The 13399-nt window shown below is 35.1% G+C and overlaps 1 protein-coding gene across 3 annotated transcripts in view; it reads left to right on the forward strand.

The window, feature by feature from the left end:
- Positions 1-13399, forward strand: part of Dg (Dystroglycan) — a 162117-nt gene that overhangs the window by 72294 nt on the left and 76424 nt on the right. The window contains exon 1 of one of the 3 annotated variants that reach the window (XM_073086684.1): positions 2791-2979. The exons of the other annotated variants lie outside the window; for them this stretch is intronic. The gene's annotated coding sequence lies outside the window, so the exon portion shown is untranslated. Of the gene's footprint in view, positions 1-2790; positions 2980-13399 lie in introns of those variants that run through there. 3 annotated transcript variants of the gene reach the window in all.

Here is a 13399-nt window from a genome sequence, read left to right on the forward strand (position 1 = left end):
TCCGGCATAGGAGAATTCACTTGTCGCGAGGTCAATATAATTATTTTAACTTAGTTTTGATAATAAAGTATGTATATCCTTTGTTATAAATACAGTTTTTTTTTTATTTTAAGTCCGTGTGGATACTTAACCTATCCTAACCCTTGAGTTTTACATTTAAACATAATTATGATAAAATATGTCTCGACTTACGTTGTTTCGATTTACGTCGCGTATTTCGAGAACCTAACATTTAAGTACGAGGACTGCCTGTTGGTTATATCTTGATTATTCTCGTTCGCAGGTTCTATTTACCATTGATTGGATCGCAAGCTCATTTGCTATAAAACCATAATTGTTTAAGTCCAGACAAAGTAAGTGCACGTAAAAATGTCATCAAGCCCCGCGAGCAGCCGGATCTTGTTTGCTTTGGCGTGTCTGACCTAAATTTCCAAGTTGATAATGAAAAGCTCCGACGACTTGCTTCGAGTCGTAATTTCACTCCGTTGTCACCGTTTACTGTAACTTTCCGTAATCACGGGGCATTGAATATATTACGCCCATATTGTTCCTCGTTCCCGGATTCCCGACTCCGAATTCCCGACTACTCGTAATCCTTTAATAAGACAGCGGGGATCGACAGTTACAGAGGTAGGAATTTCGTGTTCTTGTATCCTAGTGTTATGACTTTGGTATTGTCTAAGTATGGTTATTGCCTGCCTTTGCCATTTAATACATCAGATTTTCGTAAAGCAAAGATCGAATGTGAGAATTTTTAGTAGGCAGGAATTGTAGAATGTCGGACTTTGTTAGACAACACATTTGATAGGTTAATTATTAATAAAGGATGTTAGTAGTAGCACTAAGTTAAAATTGATCTTAAGAAGTTCCAACAGTTCAGCTTGTAGGTAATAATGATTTTTAGGTAGATTATAGTCATCAATCACTAACAGTAACCACTTTACATAGTAAACTTCTACGTATTTCAATGACATTAGCATGTATACTTATTTTGCTTTTGGTTACTACTATTTTCTATGTATAATTTTTAGGTTTTTTATGTAGTTCAAAATCCTATTTCGATTAACTGTACTTCTAACTTATTGGCTAACTTATATCTATTCCCGATGATTAATTCATGATTTAGAATATTTTCACCCAAGTGCAATGTTAGCTGTGGACTATAAATTATGTGTATTATGTGTATACTGTGTGAATATAAATTAACATATTATCTCTTTTTACAGGTAATGACAGAATGATCGTCTCCTTCATCAAAGTCCTGGTGAGATACAATAATCATAAACAAAATAACAATTAGCATCAGTACCTTGCTAGCATCAACATCAGTAGCTTGTATTATTCTCCATTCTGTTTTTATATGATTGAAGTGGCAAACAAGCTTATAGGGAAGGGCTCACTGCTGCCTTATAGACATCTGTAACCTCTGCACAAAGGAGTTCTACCTGAAGCCGATCAGATGCATTGCCAGCTTTGACAACTAAAATGGTCATCTCATACGTAAGTCAACCGGTTAAGTACCACTGTATTCACATTACACTTGTCTCTGTAAAGATATTCATCAAACAACAGATGTCCGGGTAATTGCTCGTCCATACGAAGTGTCAATGCGTGTATTGCGTGACTACCGCCGTCCGACTCGTTTCCTTCGCCACAAGATTTCTTGTGGAGATGCCGATGTCTCATAAATCAACCTTTAGAACACTTTCTGACGGCGATATTTTTACTTTTCCTGGCATTTTTAGCGCTTACGTCGCTAAATTACGCTTTTAATTTATTCGGTCATTTGAACGATGGATTAAGTATATAATTGCTGTTTTATCTATGTTACTGTTTTAATGTTTTATCATGATATTCTTCGTTGGAAGGTCGTTTATTTAACATAATATACTAGCTTCTGACCGCGACTTTATTTGGGTTGAGTTTAGATTATTTATAAGTTAAGTAGGTACCACCAACCAACGACCAATTGGTCGTCGCCAGTTAAGATAAAATGGATGGCATAAAATACTTCTATGAAACACATTTAGATATGCTAAGATTGATGAACAACGGTCAAATAGTGTAACTGTATAAAGTTCTCATTATATCCGAGTCCATTTTGTCATATGAGTACGATACGAGGAGGTATACAAACATGAAAATGCCACACGTAAAACATTGAACGATTTCAGACCCCTCTAATCTATTTCTAACTTCGATTTGACCCAAAACCTGGGGCGCGCTGAAATAAAAGAAAACCCATAATGACATCCCGTACATTTTTTATATGAAGGTCCGAGTTAGGTTCGTTCGTGAGTCAGTGATTGATGGAACCCAAGAACGCCGACCTAAAATAAAGTATGCATAACTTCGTGACGATGAAACGTACCGAAATCTGTCCAAACTTCGTATAAAGAATGAACTCATTACAGAAAAACTGTTCTATTGTCATTTGTTAAATAACGCTCCTGGGCACATGACTGAGGGGACGGGCCTATTATTTCAATTTGTTTGCCCCATTATTCTTTCTTTCTTACGTTACTTTGTGGATGTAAATCTTAATAACGAGCACGTTGTACGTACACTTAGAATATTTTATATACCTCGGTCGTCGTCTCGAGTTGTCTCGAAGCGTCTAATTGTTTTCCGGAGTCGGATAATTGCTGAACATAAAATTGATACTCGCCTTTATATCCCTTTATTTAGACGGTATTTAATTCGAGTAATGTAGTGAGTTCGGTTAGTAATGGTAAGAAGGAGCCAGCTGATCTCGGGGAATAGAAGCGAAGCGAGCCGCGCGGGGAGTGCTTCAAGTGAAGAGTGCAGTCGCCCCGCTACCGCCGTGCAGGTCGGACTGTTTCGCTCAGTGCACGAACTTCGAAGTGACACGATAAGTGAATGCCCCGCTCATATTGGATTTGTGTGTGTAAATATTCGAATTTGGAAACATTTGTGCGTTTGTCTTGCTGATTTGTGTGTTAAATTGGATTTAGTAAGGTACGTATCTATGTGTTTGTAATATTACGCGCTATACAATTAAGTACGCCAAACAATTTAATCATTTAGGGTAAATATTGCAGCTATATTTAAAGAAGTAAGCCGGGCCTATTGATTCGCACCCCTAATAAAATTTTATGCATTGAAAAGTGCCCTATTTCATATATTGAGAGGGAAGTGCTCGCCCGAGGGTTGATTCGAGATGAAGTCAATCCCAGAAATGTAATTTTAAATTTTCTGAACATAAATCTCCCCTAATCGTGTCGTTTTATGTTGCATTTTATGGTTTATGTTCGGGTTATAAATGAATGTTGGAAGTGATATGTTTAAATATTATAGTGTATTTACTATCCTAGTGCTGTGGTCACGATCCCGGTCTGACAAGCAATGGTTCGAACCTGGGTTTCTGGGAACCATATTTCTACTTCAGCTACATATTATGATTTTTGTTTAGTGTCAGGGTGGTTTTTATTATATTTTTAGTATTTTACTTATGTAACTGAATCCTAGTGTGACTATAAGAGTAGAAAGCGCGAATTATTTTTAGGGTTCCATAATCAAAGATTAAAAACGGAACCTTATTAATAGGAATCCGCTGTCTTTCCGCCTGTAAAAAAGGCTCTATTTTTCTTTTTCGGTTTATTTATTAAACAATAATAATATGTAGACACTACATTTTACAATGTAGGTACTTCTATAGTTACATAAAAATAAAAAGAAATTAAAATTTTGTGGTACGGAATTTACCGTGTGAGAGAGAGTCGTACTTGGCCAAAATTATTTATTTTAGAATCAAGAACTTTACCTGAGATTTACAAAGTACAAAGGGTCGTCATTAAGAAATAATATAATCAAATTAAAACAAAGCAAGCATATCGTGCCTGTTTCATCATCATTCATTATGAATTCCAATTTGAATTTAAAATAAGTGCTGCATAAATACATCAGTCAAAGTCCCTTAAAGTCATGCTACAAGACGCGAGAGAATTTGCAAAAGATTAAGTGAATTTTTCAAAAAAATTACAAGTAAATGTATTTGTATACCTACCTCCCTAAAATCAGGTACCAAAGCTGGCAAATCTATGTCAATTATTCTGGTGTTGCAAATGTCTGCAGGCTACGATGGCGATTTATCATTTGGTGCTAAAGGAGAATGCCCATTCTTGGTACTGATTTTTCTCATGCGTCAAAATGAAAGTAATATTAAAATTATTTTTTTGATTTTTTACATAGTTTGTCGATCAGAATAGTTTCTTTGAAGAGGGGATTCCATTTAAGATAAAATAAGACGAAATGTTGATTTGTTGTGCTTAAAAATTAAAATGGCGGTATTTTATACTCGGAATTGATTATTTTAGGTTTTTAGGATTATTTTGGGTTTTTTTACCTACTACCTTTAAAAGTAAATGGAATATGTTAATCGAACTACATTATAGGTACCTACTATCAGTTAAAACCGACCATCAATCTATCGTCGGATATTTTCGATTTTTAGGTTATGTAACATTTCGGTAAATAAATTCAGAACCCGGGTGCTGATCTAAAAAATAATTATTGGTGGTAGTATTTGGTTAATTAAACATCGTCCACAACAAGTTTCAATTTGATGCAACTCTGGACGGCGGTCCATACTTTCATGGGCATTGTCCTTTTACTAAAAATATTCCTACAAGTATGTGAAAAATAACAAAAGTTTTTCTAAAAAGTGTATTAATTAAGAAACTTATTAATGAACAGATTACCAAAATAGTGTTAGAAATGTAATATGTTAACCTCATAATTTGAGTTTTAGATAAGTGCTGCATAAATACCTCTGTCAAAGTCCCTTGAAAGTTAAACGCTTCTTTGATCCGTTCACGTCTAAATATGTAGCAGAAATGTGAAACTTGTTTGTCGTGGCGACCTGTCCGCTACATGTGGACAAAGCTAATGTGGCTTGCATACCATCCGTGTCTACCAAGTAAGATAAGACGCGACGGAATTTGTAAAAGGAAAGAAAACGAATTTTTCAAAAAATCTAGCCATAGTAAAAATGCACTGGCAATTCGTCTGATTCGGTGGTGCAAATGACTAAAACTTGAGGTAACCACTTTCTTTCTGGTAAGCATTCTTTGTAGATTGATATACATAGTTTGTAATTAAATTTACAAAAAAAATATTTAAAAAGATAATTTTCTTTTTAAAGCAAGTCGAATTTCTTGATTATTATATCTATCATAAATCTAACATGTATACAATTATTATGTAGCCACCATTTTTCTGTTCCATGGTAGCCACTATATAAAAATTATGTGTATTTGGGATAATTCGTTAGCTATTACAAATGCATCTTTATACAGTACTCGCTGACGCGGCAAACTTTGTACCGCCTCAAAATCTATTTATCAAATATATTTCATATAAAATATAGCCTATGCTACTCGTGGATATTGTAGCTTTCGAATGGTGAAAGAATTTTTAAAATCGGTCCAGTAGTTTTTGAGCCTACTCATTACAACCAAACAAACAAACAAAGTTTTCCTCTTTATAATATTAGTGATAAGTTTCATCTCACTTGTGTGTACAATTTACGTGCAGTGTAGTGTGCGAGCCACGCATCGTCATGCGCTGTCGCTCCCTAACGTTACCAACACACAGATCCCTGCTTTAATTAATACGAGCTGTACCCCGTTTAAATCATGTTTAAATACTCTAGAGATTCTGATTTTTGGTAATAATCTAACACATCGTATTAATAATCAATTTATGCAACTTTTGCTTAACAAACATAAAAATGTATAGTATGAAGAAATGGTCGAAAGTCGATCTTGGTAGGGAAAATTTGGAAAAACTTAGTACGCATTGCATAGATTGATAATTTACAAACAGCCATAAAAACTATTTAGTACTACTCGTTCCTTTATTTTGTTGACGAGAACCTTCAAACTATGTTTTTTTTTTTTTTTTTTTTTTTTTTTATAATATAAGAGTAGCAGACGAGCATGCAGTCCACCTGATGGTAAGTGGCTACTGCCGCCCATGGACATCTGTAATCAACCCCAGATAGGATTAGATATTCCTACCTGAGGTCGGCCACAAATGCGCCGCTACCCCTGAGGACTAAGCTGGAACGCCTCGGAAAAGTCTGTCTCCCTTACCACACCCTTCAAACCGGAACACAGCAGCGCTTAACACTGCTGTTATTAGGTAGAAATAGGTGTGACGGTGGTGCCGCCGGAGTCGAACCACAAAGGGTTCTACCACCTTTGTTTTGTGGGACTTTTACTGAACTAATACCCTCCCGGTGACCATAGAGGACTCCGGGATCCCCAATGGAACTCAACCGGAGTCCTCTTAGGTTGCCCTTTAGGTAACTACCTAATAACGTATAACTTTATTTTCTTTATTTTTTATTCCGTTCTCTATGGAAAGAAAACAACAATTTTGTTTTACATTTACCCTTTATTGTATTTGTTACGCGTCGTCTCGCAGAATGGAAATAGTAATGGCCTTAGGTTTGTTTATTTCGTGTCTAAGTTTGTCTTTGACTAAGGTCATGTCTAACGCTAACGGCTGTAATTTCAAAATAGTAGCGATGCGTCAGTTTAGTGATGTGAAGAAGAGAGGTTATCTATTTGACATCATCATCAACCCATCACTGTTCCACTGCTGGGCACGGGTCTCCTCTTAGAATGAGAAGGTTTAGGCCATAGTCCACCACGCTGGCCAAGTGCATATTGGTAGACTTCACATACCCTTGAATTTTTATTTTTACAAATCTGCAGGTTTCCTCACGATGTTTTCCTTCACCGTTTAGCAAGTGATGATTAATTTCTAATACGCACATAAATTTGCAAAATTAGAGGTGCATGTCTGGGATTTGTACCTTGGATCCCTCGATCGAGAGGTCGAGTATCTTAACCACTAGGCTATCATTGCCTTCGACATTCGACATATATAAATATATATTTTTTATGTATGTCTAGCGATTTTTTTTATTTTCAGGATTATTAACGATATTTAGTGACAGTCTGCAAAACAAAGGTATGATACATTTGGACTAATTAAGCGAACTTCAACGTAAACAGTAAACTTCATTTCTTTTCTTTTTAACTGATATCCTCTTTTGTTGTATTATGCAATTGATGAGCCCTTCACAATAAGAAGTACCCAAATTTTCTTTAATGATTACGATCGAATTTAGCTAAAACTAGTATGTATATTTCTCTATGTATTGTAGAACAGACGTCTTGTTTCTAGCGTAAATATTTACTGTAGGTAATTGAGGGATTCCAACCCTTCCTTTAGTTTACGCAGACTACATGTCTGCCCGCATTTATTCGGCTTCGCTATTTTATACAAGTGGGTTCACATCGGTCTTTCGGACTTTAAGTTTAGACCGTCTGTAAGATCGAATACAAAAAATACTACACATTTGTTTTGAATTAACATTAAAAAATCATTTGTAGCAAATGATACATGTGCTTGAGTTTAACGTGTTTGGTTGTTTATAACAATGACTAGCAGAAGCCGCGGCTTCGCCCGCATAAAAAAATATGATATGACATACAAATAACTGTAATCGTAAATTTGTACCTTTAACAATTTTAACGATAAAGTAGCATTAATATTTAATTACTAAAAGCTTTTTTTTCGTCACTGTGTACCTAAATTGGTCAAGCTTTCTTCAGAAACATACACCAAAACTCTAATTAGTGGACTGTAATGAAACTTTCTTAAAAAATATAAGTTTCATAAAGGATACAATAATTATTATTTACACTATTCCATAGGTACCGTCCATATTATATGGGGCCTTACATACAGTGGTTCTTTCCAGGGTCGCTGGCTGGGCGGTTAGAGCTCCCATTCTTGCCGCCCGCAACTCCAGAAGTCTCCCTTTAGTCTCGTACGACAGTTAAGCTATATTTCAAATTTCATGATTCTAGCTTCAGTAGTTTAGTCAAAACCTTGATTAATACGTTTTAAACGTGAGTATCTTTTCGCTTTTGTATACTTATATAGATCATGACTTTATTTGCCAAATCAGAATTAGTCACACCCGAAAACTGTCATACAAATGTGAACAAGAGGCACTTGACAAACGTGAGATTCACGTGAGAACACATGAGCGACAGTGAGGTAACACACGAGCGACAGTTTATGACGACGATGACGTCGTTGACGATAAGCGTAAGACAATGGTAGTCAGCGACGTTTGCTGACAGTCGCTGATGGTTGCTAATAGACGCAGACGGTTACTGACAATCTCGGACGGTCGCTGACGATGTGTGTATTTTATGTGTGATTCGTGTATTTTATCCTGGATCTAATCCCCTGAAATTGTTTACAACTAAATTTAATAGCGTTAGCACTATAATTTTAAACAGTATTAGAAGCGATGTCGTAGTCTGCTCCCAAATAATACCCTATAGAGATACTTCAAATTAAAAATATACCATATAATAAAAAAACCTTTATAAAGTTACTTTGTTTTCAATATGGGCGAATATAATGAGTAGGTAATTCTAGTGCCTACTCCAATTACGAGAACGTTTGTTTTCTTCAAAATTATAATAATTTGGCCACGTTTTCTCATTTCTGGATAGAAACAAAGTCAAGTGAGCGAATGTTTCGCCAATTAGTATACTTGGAATAATTTCATAATGTTGCTAAGGGGTCTGTAATTCTGTACTATGTTTTATGTTAATGAGGGCCTAAATTAAGCTCATGTTTATCTAAAGTTACTCGTTTAAGGGTTTATAAAATGAATACATGCGAATCTCATTCGTACTAACATTTTGCAAGGTTTTCGCAAAAATACGAAGTATTTTCGGGTTAAAATTTTCATGCAAAATTTACATCAACATAAAAATAAACAAATTAAATCAAGTTATCAGTGCGAATATGTTAATTTAGTCTCAACTACTATTTTTAAGTGACTGCGGAAGGTAATGTTTATCTAGCGTCTATATTTGTCTAATTTTTTATGCTACAGCCCAAATGGCTTGTCGGATTTGAACACAGATTTTTTTGGTGGTTAAATTCGTATTAATTATAGGAGTGGCGTAGTCTACATTACTCTTTTTTAAGCAGTCTAATTGTGTTTTTCTTTTTATATACAGTATATAAAAGTCTAAAACTAGTATTATAATACGAGTATTATAATTTTAATGTCTTAAAGCACACAACGTGGCAAACTAAAACCTAATTACAATAAACAGTTTTACCCCATCAATTTGTATGAAAATTCATTTATTCAATTAAATTATGCGTCGTCTACATATTTTCTACATAAAAGGCAGCCCACAACGGGTCGGAACAAGGGAATATCGTATTACAAAGATATTGTGCTTCACTTAATTATGTTAGTTATCAACTTTCGTTCGTCCTTTCGTACTTTTACTACGAAGAGTTATACGATGTGTAGATTGACGTACCTAAATGTACAAATTATGTTCGAAGAATACTTTGTTTTGTCTACGTTGTCAAAAAAATCAGTAATTACTAAGTAATGTGTGACATTGATGCTATAAACTTAAAAATCAGTAATTATTAAGTTTATAGCATCAATGTCACACATTTTTTCTATCACCGTCATCGTCAATCCATTATTGTTCTGATACTGGGTAAGGGTCTCATCTCAAACTTAGGTTTTAGGTCATAGAAAACCGCGCTGGCCACGATCTAATTGGTAGACGTCACACAACTTTGCAAACAATTTTGGAAAGAACTCTCAGATGTGCAGGTGTCCTTACAATGTTACCTTCACTGTTTATTAAGCAAGTGATAATTAATGTCTAAAACATAAATAACTTTGAATGAGAGTTTCAACCAATAATAATCACTGCTGATACTACATATATAGACGGACATATAATTTTATTATTTTTAACCATATAAACCCGGCCACGCCACTCTATCACATATTTCCCATGGGAACTTCGGTATAACAAAGTAAAATAAATCTATTATAACAAAATGCAATGTTGCGTAAACATTTCGAGTCGATCCTCTTTTTTTCGAGTCTTGCGGACTCAACCAAATAGATGTTATTTTTATATATTTTTAATATTACTCTGATTGAAAAGCAGAGTATCAAAGCCGCTTATTTGTATGTATATTGAGTGGAAATGAAAATTCACACTTTTGTTAATATAAAGCATGTTTAAAAGTGGTTGAAACCTATATACCCCGAATCCAGCGGCACCACCGCCACACGTATTTCTGCCTAATAACAGCTGTATTAAACGCTGCTGTGTTTTGGTTTGAAGGGAAAGCGAGAAATATTTTACGCGACATCCTAGCTTAGTCCTCAAGGTTAGTGCATCTGTGCCAACCTCAAGTAAGAATCAAATCTTATCTGGGATTGATTACGGATGTTCATGAGCGAGAATACTCACATACCATCAAGTGGATTGCATGGCCGTCAGCTACTCCTATTAAAACACATATGTTAATTATCACCACCAATTACCATCAAACATAATGCGTGTTTGTTGGTGTCGCTAACGCATTAAAAATCCAATTTATCACAGAAATCACGCATTGATATCACGTAACACACGCATACTTTCTCATTCGGTAAGAATACCCTAATTAATATGTCATCATGTTACTGATGTTATTTTGTCGTGATGTATGCCGCTAATGGCCATGCAATCCATGTTATGTCAAATTGTCGATACAGTTCATGGACACCTGTCTGTAAACAAAAAAAAAAATTGAATCGAATCGTCGTCGGATTCAATCCTCCTAATTCTAGGCTCGAAGTTTTAGAGTTAGAAGGATAAGGTCATAGTCCACCGCGCGATCCAACTGATAATTAAAAGGCTTCATACTATTTTGAAAACTTTTTATGAACAACTCTCAGGCATAGGTAACTAGGTTCTTCCGCAATGTTTTCTTTCTCCCTTATAGCATGTGTAACTTGGTTCTAATACGCATAACTTGAACAACCACTATGCTTTTGCTGCTGCAATATATTTGACTTCATATGAAAAAAGTGGATTGATTTATATAAATAATTCTGCCTTATTGAACACAATAGCATAAAAATCTAAAAAAGGTGGAAGAACTCTTCATAATTCATTTTCAACGGGGCCTATTTCTGCCTTGTATTGTATAAACTGCTGTTTAAAAGGACACCATGGCAATCAATTTAGCAGATATTAGGAATCGTCCCTGAAGACTAAGTTGTAATGCACATCACACAGCTATAACGACTAAGCAGGAGTCAGTTTACAAGTGTACTCAATGCTCGTTCCCTAATTAAATTTCCCAAAGAAAATACAATAAGACAGAAATAGGTAGAAAATCCCGAAGTCTTTCACCACTAAAAGCGCCCCTTAAAAGTTTTCACGACCGCATTGTTAGCATAACTTTGTTTTTATTCACAGTAAAATTGATTTCGCGTTCCTTTGTTGTAAAGAAACAAAACATTATCCAATTTCAACAAATCCTCCCGACACGGAGGGCAGGGGTGCTTTTGGATACGTCAGGAAGCCCGGAATTATTATTCTTGTTCAACATTTTACTTCGGCAAAACGGTAGGGATGTGAAAATTAATCGTTTGGTGTAAAAATCGATTTTTTTGTAATAATCGAGTTTCGAAATAGAAATAATCAATTATACTTACAAAACGAATTTAATCCATAATTTTAGGAAAGCGATCGGTAAGGTTTTCGTCCCGTCAAATTTTAGGAACTAATTTAAATTCAGTTTCAACAATCTAATATTATTTTACTATTTCTAACATGACCGATTTTACATTCGTCGATTTATTTTCAAGAAAGAAAAATCGATTATTAACTAATCGATTTTTGTCAGTCACATGTCACATCCCTTCAACACGGTATTTAAAGACGTTTTATGAAGCCCTACAAAAGTCTTTGTTTTCGAATAGCGTTGTTATTCAGACGTTATTTGATCGACAATGAAGTTTCGGCAACACATTTCTCTGAACGTATTTTAAATTCAAAGCAGCGCAGAGTATTGTTGACGGGCGTGTTTGATATTGAAAACGACATGAGGAAAATATATTTAAAATTTATTTTTAAAATTTAATACTTGCTTCAGTGCGAGAATGTGGTGCTGATTAAAATTAAAATATTTATTGTTGTTGTCTTAGGTATTATAAGTATATGATATAGGTATGATGATTGCTATAACTAACACAATGATTGTGTCCTTATGTACTTGTCTGTATCTTATAGTGATTCACAGATAATAGAAATTATCAAGTCAGAGTCATATCATCAAGAATACTTTAAAAAAAATTGGCTAATTGTGTGTCAAACTCGCACACGGAAGCTTCAGTGCCACCAAATTTTCATTTGTTTTTTTGTTTGTTATTATAGCAGCCATAGAAGTGAATGCATTGTGAAATTTTGAACTGTCTATCTATTACGGTTCAATAGATAAAGCGAAAAATGTCACCGCAAAATTTCAAGTGTCTATCTATTACGGTTCCAGAGATAGAGCCCTGTGACAGACGGACAAACAGCGGCGGCTTAGTAATAGGGTTCCATTTTTGCCCTTTGGATACCGCACCATGAAAATAAATATTTGTTTTTGTAAAACTCTACAGATTAATCTTATATATATAATTCTTGTGTCACAATGTTAGTTACCGTACTCCTCCGAAACGGCTTTATCGATTTTCTCCAAATTTTATATGCATATTCAGTAGGTCTGAGAATCGGCTACTATCTATTTTTCATACCCCTAAGTGATAAGGATTATTCACCCTTAACATTTTTTATTGATATGGCAACACAACGTTTGCCAACTAGCGACTATAGAATTTAATCATATGTACTGCATATGTTCTTAGTAAGTTAAATAAGACAAATAAAATTAGTATATATCATTTACTTGTCTATGCTCTAAACAATAATTCCCTCTGCCACATCGAAGTTCCAACAAAAGCTCTCATGATAGGTTCAAGTCAACAGTGCTTTTAAGATGATTGTTAAGCTTCCCAGGGCTGAGTAAATAAAACAGTTCGTCTCACCGGCGGCAAATGAAAAAAATAATCGAATCTTTTCTCAGAATGTCACGTCAATCTATCGAAGCATGAAATCGATAGCAGGTAGGGCTGCCAAGTGCTCGCAGAAGTTAATAAGAGGAGTAGGTACGTACGCGAATAATAAATGAAGGTTTTACGGATCATGCACATTGATTGTTGGGTTTCGTGACCACAAATTGAGGTTAGTATGTTAGTATAAGATAGATTTATGTTACTAAGCAGTCCGTAAAGAGTCAGTAAAGAGATCCGAGGTTCAAGTCTTAGAATGCTTAAATGCGGAAGGACATTGTGGGGAACCTGCACGCCTGCAAGTTTTTATAAAAGTTCTCAGGTGTATGTTAACCCTTAACCGTTTTTACTCTATAAGGAGACCCGTACCCAGATGTGGGTCTAATATGATTGGGCGGTGAC

This window comes from Epargyreus clarus, unplaced genomic scaffold (genome assembly GCF_041222505.1).
Source record: "Epargyreus clarus isolate Ecla_fem2 unplaced genomic scaffold, WU_Ecla_fem_2.2 ptg000024l, whole genome shotgun sequence".
Classification (NCBI taxonomy): domain Eukaryota; kingdom Metazoa; phylum Arthropoda; class Insecta; order Lepidoptera; family Hesperiidae; genus Epargyreus; species Epargyreus clarus.